The following is a 13,415-nucleotide window of genomic DNA, read 5'->3' as shown; positions in this document are numbered from 1 at the left end:
TTGGCTAATCTCAGAATTAGCCTAAAAAAATGAAATATTTATAATTAGCCAAAATAGCTAGCATGTAGTTGAAATATTAGCTAAACTCTAAATTAGCCTAAGAAATTCCTAAATTAGCCAAAACAGCTAACATGCGGCCGAAATATTAGCTAAACTCCAAAATAGCCTAAAAAAACAAAAAAGCCGAAATTAGTCAAAATAGCTAACATTTAACTTAAATATTAGCTAAACTCCAAAATAGCCTAAAAAATAAAAAAACTAGATTAGCCGAAACAGCTACCATGTAGCTGAAATATTAGCTAAACTCCAAAATAGCTTAAAACCAAAAAAAACTAAATTAGCCAAAACAGCTAGCATGCAGCTGAAATATTAGCTATCTCCAAAATAGCCTAAAAACAAAAAAAGCCAAAATTAGCCAAAATAGCTAGCATAATGCCATTATAACTTTCCATTTTGGTACTCTGACTCCATATAGTATAACGCAACGACTAATTGACTTTTAAATTATTCGTCGACTATTTGTGTCAACGCTATTTATAAATAGGAGCTGGAATGCATGTAAGAATGTTTTTTTTTTTTTTCCTCCTAGAATCCTCTTCCCAGTTTCCATCTGCCCATGAACTTGTCCGAGTGGTTTCCACAGCAGAGGATGAAGACGAAACGCGAGGAGATCAAGGAGCTGATCCTGACGCTGCAGGCGCAACAGGAGCCTAGCATGGAGTCTAAAGAGGAGGAGACTCCGCTGGGCTCCTCTGAGGAGCTAGACGTTCAGGAGACATCTGAAGTGAAAGGAACGATGGCCATCAGCCCTTGAAATATCCACACCATCCATCCATCCCTGTGTGTTTCCCTCTGAACCCCACATGGGCTGAACTGGATCATATGCTGCTGGTCTCACTAAAACATTTCTCACGTGGTCTGGCGCCTTGCACAGGCAACCACACCTTCATGTTTGTATCAAAGACATTCAATGTAAATATGCTGGAGTTTTTCTGCTGCCTTTGTAAAATACTGTTTTACCAATCCTCCATAAGTGACTCATTAAGTTATATTCAGATGTTCTGGTGTCTGCGAGGATCTGTGCAGAAAATACTGTTTCATTCTTGCATTATTTTTGATGCTTTAGGTTGTGTCGAGGAAGAATAACAACAATAATAATAAAATAAAAAAAATGTTGTTCCTTAGCACTCCATCTATGCGCAAAACAAAAAAGAAAAGCTGTTTTGGGAAATTTCCAGCTAAGCATTTAAGAAAGAATAGTTACATATTGTTGTCGATGGGAGGAGTTTTCAACATTAAAAAAAACTTAAATGCAAAAGCATTTTCTCTGACTTTTATTCGCCCCTCCATAAAGTTTTATTATGTTTACATTCTTTGAGAAACTTGCACAAGTTGTCTTTAACTTTTGCAGATTCAGGCAAAAGTTTTACACAAACATGCAATTGATTGAGATTTTTGACAGTTTTTATGAAGCATAACTAAAGCTTGTAGAGTCGCTGTTTGTGACCGGATGCTTGTGCATGTTATTACATGCAAAACCAAATTCAAAGCGGTTGTGTTGCAAATCCAAATGAAAATGTATTCCTCTGAAATTACGCTCCTGGATTCAGTTACACAAATCACTCACGCAATTTCCTTTTTTCTTTGTGCGTGATGTTAAAGAACAAACGTGTTCGTCTTCATTGATGCTCTCGTTTAATTTTCATAGGAACTCATCGGCTGCTTTGTCAAAAAGATTTCCATGACCTCGTCTGCTCATAAATCAGCTTTAATGCTTAAACAGGAATTTCTAATCATGTATCAAAAAATAAACGTTTTTAGATTCTAATCGTTGCCAGATTTGAAAAGAAAAAAGGGAATTTTATCAGAAAATTAGGTCTGTCTGATTTCAGCTAAACTATTCACTAGAAACCAACACTTTGGGCCGTGTCGTCAGGTTGTTATTCAAATCCAGATGACTGGATTACATATGGGCGGTACTGAATATATATGAACCATATTCACTCTTCTTTTTACTCACTTTGTTTTTTTCTCACCTTTAATTCTCTTCATATTTTATTTGTTTATTTTTTGTTAGAAAAAGAGAAAAAATAAGCTTTAGAAGTATACATGATATGAACAAGTTACATAACAGATGCACACACGGCCGTAAAGGGTGACGATAAGAGAAAAAACAACACAAATGAGCATCTAAGAGATGTAAAACTGTACAAAAAATGCACAAAACAGCAGAACTTCAACAATGTTGTCAAAAATTAGTGAAACTGAAATTAAACCATAAAAATAAAAAATGATGAACAAGAAACTTGTGATCACTGAACACAAGTGACGGAGCTGAAATGCAGATTTTTTTGCTATGCACATGAATGGCTTTTATCTGTCAGTGTAGAGCAGAATAGTTTGTCTTAACCCTCAGCAAACAAACGGATGTAAATGTGAACCTGTAGAAAACTGTGGTTTTGGTTCCAGCTCATTTACTATGACAAAATATTCTCGTTGTCCAACAATCTTAATGTCTGGAGTGTTGATATGTTGATGTTTGAAATATTTGTGGTTCATAAATGCAGGAAATGACAGAGTGGAAGTGTGTTAGAGCATCACAGGAACTGTTTTATAGTTCATGAGAAACGCCAGAGCATTGATTTACATGCATTAAAAAAGGAGAAGCAGACACAAAAGCTCAAAGTTACAGGTCTGTTGATTGTATAGAGGCAATAAATAACTATAAAGGTGAATTAACGAAAAGTTACAAACTCATAGTAGCGATACAGAAAGCTGTAAATAAATAAAACATAAAATTAACTAAATTTCTAATAAGAAAGAATGGCAAAACTGATATTTGCTTAAAAGTTGCAATTTCAGAGTGTGGGCCGAACAGGATAAACATTTTTTGAACAGAATAAAACTATTATTTAAACTTTAAAACCGTAACTTTTTAACATAATTATGAACTAGATATATAGCATTACCTGTAATAATGCTAGTGGAAATGCTGTAAGCTGAATTTGGTAGCTGAAGATGCATGTGCTGATAGCTGAAGATGCTGAAATTGATAGCTGAAATCACTGAAGCTAATAGCTGAAAACACTGAAGCTGATAGCCAGCTAAAATATTAGCTAAATGACACATTAGCATTAAAAAAAAAAAAAACTTAGGTTAGCCAAAACAGCTAGCATGTAGCTGAAATATTAACTAAACTCCAAAATAGCCTAAAAAATCTTAGTAGATGCCAAAATAGTCCAAAAGACTAGGAGAATTCCAAATTTTAAAACCTTAAAATCATAACTTTTTAACATAATTCTGAATAATAAAAAGACCTGAATATTATTCCAGAATAAATAAATTTAAACCTTAAATAGCTTTTACCCTCCATAAGATAACATCAGGCCATTAATAACAATAAAATAAAATGATCTGGAGGGCTGGATATAATTACCCGGAGGGCTGGATCCGGCCCCCGGGCCTTACTTTGACACATGTGTTCTACATTGCAGCAAAAAATATGATCACAAAAACAATTTTCCAAACTACTAAATTTGTCAACAAATTTCCAAGAAACCTGCAAAAGCTTTTTACAACCATAAGAATTAACAACAAAATTGGTAAATTTCTGAATAAAAAAAAATACCTCACACAATAGTATGACAGACTAGACACGGCGTGCATCCCCGCAGGTGGATGAAAGGGTTGTCCCACATTTTCCTTTATAAAAGCTGAGTTTGAGCACAGCGCCCTCTGTAGGAATCCTTCCGCCGGGCAGTATATAAAGCCGCCGTGACGTCACAGGGCCCGTTTCCCAGTGCTGCTACGGGAGTGGGAGGCTGCTGGACGGGAGGAGAGTGGACCAGGCGGCTGGAGCTGAGAAAAATCCCGTGGACGCAGCCGGTTCGGCCTCAAGCTCTACTCTGTTTTTTGGGGGGATTTAATAGAGCCAAAATCATCTATACTTTGATACAAAGCAACTTTTGGAGTCCCAGGAGCTTCCATAAAGACGAGGTAGGTAGTGCCGGTATGCCAAACGGAGCTACACCTTCATGGGCGCGAGCCGACTGACTGTGGCGTCCCGGTGCTAGCAGCCCCGCAGCCCGCGAGCCCGTCTGTCAGCGACCCAGCCTCACCGAGCCGAGAACCGAACTGCAGAGCTCCCAGCCTCCCTTAAATGTACATTTTCACCGGAGCGCTGGCATTCGCTGGGCTTTGTTGTAGTGACGCTGGACGCCCCCAAACGGACAGTTTTAAAGCTTCGTTGATGGAATGACGGCGGGCGCGTGCGTTTTTCCGCGCGGTGGGAAGCTGCTGCCGCGGGGGGCTGCGTTGTTCTGCACCGTCCGCTGCGAAGCCCGACTGCGGCCTGCAGACTGCTGCTAAAGCCAGGGAGGGGAGCCTCTGGTCATGGTCTGCACTCAAATAGCATTAGCTGGTGGAATTATTTTTCTATTATTGCTTAATCACAATTGAAAAATGATCTTTCTCTCAGCAGATACAGATAACAAGCTACAAGCTTTATGTGTTGCATGATTATATAAGAGCTCTCATTGTTTTCATCCTGAGCTTCATGCTTATTGGTGTGAATCCCTGTGTCATCTCGTCTTCTGCTGCTCATGGGTGTTTTTCTGCACTATGCCTAATACAATAAGATGTATTTTTAGCTCACGTTTGAACTTCATTATCAGAGCTTAAGTGGGTCTTCCTCAGCATATCTTCCTGTTGGGTGGAGGCTTCTCCAACTCCTAAATCCTGGAGAGAGATAAAAAAACATCTTCCCTAATAACATTCTTGTTTTATGGCTGAGTTGCCATAAAGTGCATGCACTTCCTTGTCCAAGTTGCCCTTTGCTTTGCAACTGAGCAGAACACATGGCAGGAGGCTCTTTATAGAAAGAGTATCAGGGTTGCAAGACTTCAGGAAGAAAGGAGATGATCGGGATAGTTGCATCATGTCACAACAGGAAATGGCTTGTATTGTAGGAAAGTTCAGGAGTTCCTGAGCTCTGGATTCAAGTTCTGTTAAGGGAATTATCATTGTGTTGCTTAGTGGATTATTTGGATCATGCATAACTCAAGTCTGGTGGTGAACTAGTTGCTAATATTTAAACAACGCTTATTTATTCACCAAATAAGAATTTGAAGCTAACATAATAAATTGCAGTGTGATTTTTTTTTTTTTTTTTTTTTTGCCTTTAAACTGAACTATAGTTAATAAATGTTCAATTATTAAACCAGATAATTAAAAAAATAACTCTTATTCATCATTTGCAATAATAATTTGACAAGAAGTGCTTCAAAGTTTATTGCTTTCTGGCAGTTTTTGGTGCAAACTACATACTTTCACTGTATTTGCATACCTCGTGCACACACCTTTCCCTTTGTAGAATGCTTCAAACAAATGAGAACATGAATTGACAGCTTTAATACTTTCAATTTAGACTGTTAAATGCATGTCCTTACTTTTGTAGAGGGAGTGTAAAGGAAAGTTTATTGGGTACAAGGGGTGGATTGTTGCGTATGGAGGTTTATGAAACCATTAGAAATGATATTCGTAAGTGTCTGGACTTTGATATTTGAGCAAAAGTTAGGCTGCCTCCAAGTCATATAGTGACCTCCAGAAAACTCATTCATTATTTTAGTTGTTCCCCACTTTACTACCAGAATTGGCTAAAAGATCCACTCCAATAAAAATGTGTTTTGGTGTTTTTATTTAACAGGTTCTTGTTGCATTTTCTCATTATGAGGACATGTATACAGAAAATTAAGATTATATCTGCAATTCTGAGTATTTCTTTATTCAAACAAAAGCTTATAGTTGCTATGTACAAACTATAATCAGCTCCCTGCTCCTCTCCATTCTGATGCATCCACTTGCAGACAAATGGATCCATGGACGTCTTTGTTTTCCTCGTCCGAGCTGGCATCTGACTTAAAACTGTATGGCTGGAAAGTTCTAATATTGCTCAACATTTTTGTTGCACCGTAAATGTTGGGTTGGGGATGTGAGGGGCTGTAAGCTAGAGTAAGAGAGAGTGTTAGCCACATGTGTCAAAGTCAAGGCCCGGGAGCTGGATCTGGCCCTCCAGATGATTTTATTTTATTGTTATCAATGGCCCGATGTTATCGTGCTCTCATTTCTAACTTGTTAAATTTGACAAAATATGTTTTTGTAGAGAGTAAAATATGGAAAGTTATTTAAGGTGTAAGTTGATTTATTCTGGAATAATATTGCTGTCTTTTTATTATTCATATGTTAAAAAGTTATGGTTTTAAATTTTTTAAAAATTGCTATTCTGCTAGCTTTTTGGACTATTTTGGCATTTACTAATAATTTTTAGGCTATTTTGGAGTTTAATATTTCAGCCACATGCTTGCTATTTTGGCTAATTTAGGCTTCTTTTCCGTTTTTGATGCTTTTATGAAGTGAAGCTATTTTTTTCAGCTACATGCTGGCTGTTTTGGCTAACCTTAGTTTTTTTGTCTTTTAGTTTTTCATGCTAATATGGCGTTTAAAATATTTTAACTGGCTATCAGCTCTAGCGTTTTTAAGCTGTCAACTTCAGTGTTTTCAGCCATTAGCGTCAGCGCTTTCAGCTATCAGCTTTACCATTTTCAGCTTCAGCATTTTTAGCTCTCAATTTCAGCATCTTCAGCAATCAGCACTAGGATCTTCAGCAGCCAAATTCAGCTTATAGCATTCACACTAGAATTATCGCCGGTAATGCTATATATCTAGTTCATAATTATGTTAAAAAGTTAAGGTTTTAAAAATTTTGTTTTGGTGTGTTCACTAAATGTTTATCCTGTTTGGCCTGTGACCTAAAGTGTGTTTCGGATTTTGGCCCCTTGTGCAATTGAGATTGACACCCCAGGTGTAAACAAATGGTTGATGGGAAATCGGTGCAGGCTTACTCCGTGCCAACAGTCCCGCCGACAACTCGGAGATGAATATCTGATGAATATTGCAGAAACTATGTCTTAAGAAAGCATCAGGTTTTGTAGATTCTTGGCTTAAAAGACCACTGGGAACGCTTTTTAAATAGATCAGTATACAGTCGCTTCCCCAAATAGATGCAGAAGGCTTTACATGTAGAACAACCTGCTTGGATGCTAATTTTTCCCAGACACCACAAGAGGAAGCCTTCTGGTTTTCAGAATGATACTTTCCTTTTTATTTCTCAGGTAATTTGACATTTCTATATAAATATTTTTCATAGGATCATCTGATGATTCATCTCAGTTTTTGTGTGTCTGTTTTTATATCATCACAAATTGAAGCAGCGGGTTATTGTTGAAGATGCTTGAAGACCTGACTGGTCCTCCTCTTGACCGACAACAATGACTTACTGAAATGCATTTGGTTCTCCTGCATGTTTATCTCTGTGAAGTGGAGTGGATACAGCAGCTTCTGTTATTCGCACTGCTGCCATAGCAACATGTACAGTATAGAGTATGCAAAATAAAAACTCAAAGTGTGAAGTAGGTAACTATGGTGGTAAACAAAAACTAGCTCTTTCTTTGCTTACAGGTGAGCAAGTGTTTATTTGTAATTGTACCAATCTGGCTGTAGAGCTACACCCGACCCCCATATCATATGTTACCATGACAACTCCCTTAATTGGCAATATCTGGCTCCTACATTAATGTTATTTAGAAGGGGTGTGCGAAAATCTCAATATTGTCATATATCGCGACATTTAGTCCTGCGATTGATTCTCAATAGATTCTCACAAAGTATCGAGCTTTTATTTTCGTTTGAAGAGGCTGAGACGTTCCTTTGGTGGTAGATAGGGGGCGTGCTGTCATGGTCACCAATGTTTTTGGCAGCTACTTGAATTATTTAATTTTTGTTCTGCTGTTTACAAAAATTTTGCACTAAGTAGTGTCACTGCTGTTTATGTTTACTATTATTAACACTGAATTTTACCAATTTAATTGGTGTCAATGCTTATTAAAGACATAGTATTACTGATTTGCACAAAAGTGTTTATTTGTTGCACAAAATAAGACACAAGTTGTTTATTATGATTGTGTTCAAGCTAAAAAAATAAATGGGGATATATTTCCCCAAAAATGTGTTCTATGTAATTTGAGATTATTTTTGCCAATTATCGCAGTATCGAGATATCGAGATCGTGAGGCATGTATTACATATTGCATCATGAGGTACCCAGTGATTCCCAGCCCTATTATTTAGAGAAAACCCTGAACAATTCTTCCAGTTTGAACTACATTTTAAAATCGTCAGCAACAGAGGCTTTGACCAGCTAAGTGGTTAATTGAAGGGTCCACAATCTACGTCGCAAATCTGGCCCGCCTCCACATTTGGCCCGGCCCCCCAAACACTGACCAATCGAGACTTTTTATTCCACCTTTTTTAAGTCTGATGTATGATGGAAGAGGATAGACTATTTATTGGTTGAATTTTTAAATTTTTTTGTATTTTTTTCTGTGAAGATTACAAAAATAAAATACTTAAAATGTGGCTGTGTGTGGCTTCCTGGAAAGACATAAATGTTTACGTTTTGGCTGTGATTGTTACACTTTTTCTGTTTGCCTACAAACCGATCCCGGCCCCCCATCAGAGAAGAAAACGGTTATGTGGCCCTCACAGGAAAAGGTTTGGGGACCCCTGGTCTTGTGGTATAATGTCCACCTTCCACACTGGAAGCCTGATGGTTCAAATCCGCAGCCCAGTCATTGTGTGGGACCCATTGCCTCCTCGCTTGTCATTTAGGGGATGGATTGTGGGGAAAACCACCAAATAGTCCTGAAAGCGGTCATGACTGCTGCTCAGCGCCCACCCACCAGATGGGCAAAATATGGAGCACAAATTTTAAGCACTCAAGTTGTTTTTTGTTGGGTGTTAATCTATGGAAATTCTTCACTTTTCTTTCCTGTTTCTTGTTGCTTTGTGAAATCATCCCTTAAATCTGCATTTTGCTCCTTCTATGAACGCTCACAATAATCTCATGACCTGTATTTGTTTTTCTCTACTCCCTAATCACGCAGTGTTTTGGCCTACACACCCGCCCTCTATAGTTGGTACAACATAAACCAACATTTATAGCAACAGGAGCAGTTGACAGTAAATATGGTTCAGCTGTCCCAGTTTGACTTCTATGTCCTTCAGCTCCACCCTGTGGGGGGTTAACCTGCTCAGGTACTGCCCTCAAACCATTTGTTAGCAGCATTGAACTGGTTTGAGATCTTTTGTAAAGTACCAAACAAGGATAAAACAATAAAACGGAGAGTAGCATCAACTTTCCCCCACCAACGGAGCAGGAAAGTTCAGACGTATCTCATTTCTGATAGAGATGCATTAATGGTGCTCCCCCAGTCACCATCAGCCTTTGTAATTAGGGGAATGTGAGCTGAATTAGTCACGCCACACTGAGCAGACCTCTTGCTGTTGATGACGATGAGTATCGGCTTACAAGCTGTCTGTGAGCCCAGCTGCCACACTCCTGGGGTTTGTGGTCCTTGGGGGAGCTCAAACATGCCGGTACTCCTTAGTTTGTTGTGCTTTGACTCCTACACTCAAATACCTCCAGATTCCACTGGAGAGTCGAAGCTTAAAGGCGAATAGTCTGGACTAAAGTTGAGGACTAGTTTTGAACAAAATCCCAATGAAACATAATTGAACCCAAGTGTCATCTCAAATAGCATAATTGAACAGGTAAATCTTTATGATGGTAAAAAAAAACAGCAGTTAACCTCTTCTCAAGTGAATGTTGCGCTGGCAGCCTGTAACATTTTGGTCATGGAAATACGCTTTGAGGACATCATTTTGCTGCTTTTGCTATACTTAATTATCAATGCTTGTATTGATATTGGGTGGATCATTTTTTCCCACCAGTTTAAATCAAACGCTACAGTTCAGGCCAGGTTAGAGAGGTGTGGCGTGAACCACTTGCTTGATAAGGTAGCAATTTAGGGCATTAGCAATGTGACACGTTTGACATCATTCTCCTGTCACCCATCATTAAAGATGACCACACATTGAATAAATGGAGTGTATGAGATCCTGATTTCTTTGCACTAAAGCCTTGCTAATCACATGTTTTTCACCCCTTCATGTTCACTAATTTGCAACGTTCCATTGAGTCCAGAAGTCCACTTGATCTAGCATCATCTTGAATTAAAAAACATTGAATGCATCGTTGGAAGGTGTTTAACACTTCGCCTTTTGTGTTTTTGTTTTCTTCTCAAAAACTGTCAGTGATGAGACCAGAAAAAGATTTCCGCTGCTACTGACGAAAAGGAATACACTATTAAGATGTTTGTGTACTATAACAGGGGTCTCATGGCCGCGGGCCATTTGTGGCCCCCAAGTTGATATTTTGCGGCCCCTGCCTTTATATGCAAGTTCAATGTCTACTAAGCAATATGCTCTACATGTCCACGATTCTTTGATGATAGCTTTGTATTTGCTTTGTGATGTTTCAGCTTAAAACTTTGCATTTGCTTTTGTCGTTGGATCTGGTTGTCAGAAAAGTCCTTAGCAACAGTTGCTAGCGTCGCTGCTCCTGTCGGTTTTACAGGACACGCAGAAGATATTGGTCAGTAGTACTTAGACACGAACAAATGTTCAATAAACTTGTTCAGTAGACATAGACGATGGATCAAAGATATAGACAGTAGACGCAAAATCGGGTTTTTGGCACAAATTTAACCACATACAGCCCAGTCTCAGCCAGACTCTGCCTTCAGTGGCCCCAAGGTCAATTGAGTTGGAGAACCCTTACCTATAATGAGTAAATCACTTGCTTTTTTTATTTTTATTTTTTAATGCATTTATGTAATGGTTAAAACTTTTCAGCCATTATGGTTTAAGAACTAAATAATCAACTTTGACTTCAAGGGAGTTGACTTCCTGTAAAGATGAAAAGAAAGCCGTGAAACATCAAAGTGAACATCAAAGTAGTGTTTTATCTTTCCAAAGCTGACTGTAAATAAAGTTTGTCACTTTATTTAAGTGTAACTTGTAAAGTCTGGAAATGTAAGAAAATTTGGGCTAAGGGTGTGTATGTTCCAGTGTTGTTTTTTTTGTTTTATTTTGTTAAAGACTTCAAACGCTCAATGTGACAGTAAAACCGTAGGTTTAGTCCTCTCTAATCACCAGTTTTTGTATCTTAAGGCACAATTCTCCTGTTGTATTTGTGAGGCTGGCTAAACTCATTTCAAATTTGAAACTAGTGGCAGCCATGGTTAGAAAGCCATCGTCATATCTGACAAGGTTGTAACCATGACAACGGAAAAGCCATCCATTTGTCTGCTCGCTCTGACTTAATCACGTGCTATTGACCTTTGAAACTAAAAACCTGCCACATGAAGTCGCACCTTGTCTTTGCTTGATTCACCAGTGTTTGAAATACGAGTTTATGAGGACGCCCTGCTTTATTGTATGTGTGTTTCAGTGTGGCATTATGGGAAAGTCAAAAAAGGAGGCAGCTGCTGCCCACTGTTATTTGTCTTTAGTGTACCCAGAGGTAGACGAGGTGTATTTTTGTGGTTTTCTTGTTCAAGCAGGGCGTTGGCTTTCCGAACTTTGATCAGAGTAAAAGTCTATAAAGGATCCGCTGTCAAAATAAAAGTCTCGCTGCTCCTAAACTTCACAGAGAAACAAAGTGACATTTTGACACCAGTTTTCTAGCTTCAGTTAAACAAAACAATGAAAATATTATTATTTATAGCTATGGTTTTAAAGGCTAGGAATGAAGTTGATGGAGACTCTCAACAAGTTTAAGGTGTAACGTTAAAATATAATTGCATTAAATTATTAAGCAGAAAAAGCTGGTATTTTCTAAACATAAAAATGAACATGATTCTAGTGGCTGCTATAGTGGCAGTTTAGAACAGAGCAGGCTTGGAATCACTAGTGCAATAAATCTGTATATTTTAGACCTCCTGTTAAATGCAGCTAGGTTATTTTTTCCGTCTCCTTACTGGCGTTTTGCACAAAGGAACTTTCCAAAAATGTTTGTTTTTGTTGACTTTGCTAGCTTTCAATTTAGTGATGATGTGTTAAGAATGTAGTAAGACTAGTGACCAAGGCTCACGACTTTACATTCTTCAAGGGTGATTCAAAGGTGGATGTGGTGGAAAGAATCCTATATTTTTCTAAAATAAACTTTCCTCCAGAATCAGAATTGGTGTATCAAGTGATCCACAGACTGATTATGAAGGTAATTTTATTTTTTTAATCTGTACTAAATCTAGTGCTAGCATTAACTTTGGTTATGAGACGTGGAGATGCAGAAGATCACTTATTAAAAGGTGCCTAAATTTCTGTGCTCACATAATCTTTGTAAACAGAACTAAAGTCAGACAATTCCAGCGTGTCTGACAGTAAAGTTAAATGTATTACTGCTGCAATGTTTTCCACTGCTGTCAGTGAGCTGCTGTTAGCTCAGCTGTGGTTCTAATGTCGCTCCTCTTTGTTTTTGCTCATAACTTTATCTGATCCGCGGGAAAATAAAGGTAAAAAAATGATCAAATTAATTGAAAACTGTTGCCAAAAATATGAAAGTGACTATTTTCACGTGATGTTATAAGATATGTTTGCCCAGAGATTAAACTTTTTACTTGGCCGCTCTGTCGGATCTATGGCGACACCTGATCTAGAAAATCCATCCTGCATTTTACATTTTTTTTCACATGATGAGCTTTGAGAACTGCATATTTGTCTAACAAGCATTTTTAAAGTATGTACATTTAAAGCTACGTTCACACTGGGCATGTGTGAAGCATGTTCAAGAAGGTGCAATAATGAATTCATTAATGTGTGGTGTTAACACAGACAAGCAGGGGGTGGCAGGAGGAGGATCTTCTACTTCTTCTAGTTCACTAGCACAAGTCCACCACTTACCGTTAGAAGAGGCTTGGTGTGAAATGTTGAACCAGTGCAAATCTTACACCAGGTTTTTTTCTTTCACAGATCTGTCGTTATATGAAAGATTTGGTGTCACTACTTCCTAATTGGGCAAAGTTCATCTGTTTGACGTTCAAATGGTTGAACTTTCAACTCGCTCTCATTGAATGCCCCGCTTTTATGTAAAAATTGCATGGCGAAACATGGACACAAAACCTGAAATGCAGGTTTACATAGTTTTCATTGAAAGTGGTCGTTTGAACCCCATTTGCAGAGGCTGGTGTGTTAAGTTCAATCTACAGAGTAGGTTTTTTTTAAAATTTTAGATAAAAAAGGCACTAGCAAGTGATCCAATGCCTTTTAGTGAATCTTGTGAGCAAAACATATTATCCTAGTCCTTGTTATTTGGACAATTGTTGTTTAAAGTAAAATATTAACGTAATCGAATGATGACATCACAGTAGAAGTAGAATAATTAACCTATGATTTGCTTACAGCTATTTTCACCTAGTTCTCCTTTTTAACAATGCCTCTTGTGACCTGTGACCTAATAC

General features: G+C 38.0%; 1 protein-coding gene across 12 annotated transcripts in view; it reads left to right on the top strand.

Annotated features, from left to right (window-relative positions):
• Positions 1-3,783: 3,783 nt before the first annotated feature.
• myo6a (myosin VIa) overlaps positions 3,784-13,415 on the top strand; it is a 136,139-nt gene continuing 126,507 nt past the window's right edge. For 11 of the 12 annotated variants that reach the window (XM_024290722.2, XM_024290720.2, XM_024290718.2 and 8 more), the window contains exon 1: positions 3,785-3,996. The gene's annotated coding sequence lies outside the window, so the exon portion shown is untranslated. Of the gene's footprint in view, positions 3,997-13,415 lie in introns of all 12 variants that reach the window. The other variant, XM_024290724.2, reaches the window with a different exon arrangement.

Source organism: Oryzias melastigma, linkage group LG24, assembly GCF_002922805.2.
Source record: "Oryzias melastigma strain HK-1 linkage group LG24, ASM292280v2, whole genome shotgun sequence".
In the NCBI taxonomy this organism is placed as follows: domain Eukaryota; kingdom Metazoa; phylum Chordata; class Actinopteri; order Beloniformes; family Adrianichthyidae; genus Oryzias; species Oryzias melastigma.
This window is presented reverse-complemented; position numbering and strand designations above follow the sequence as displayed.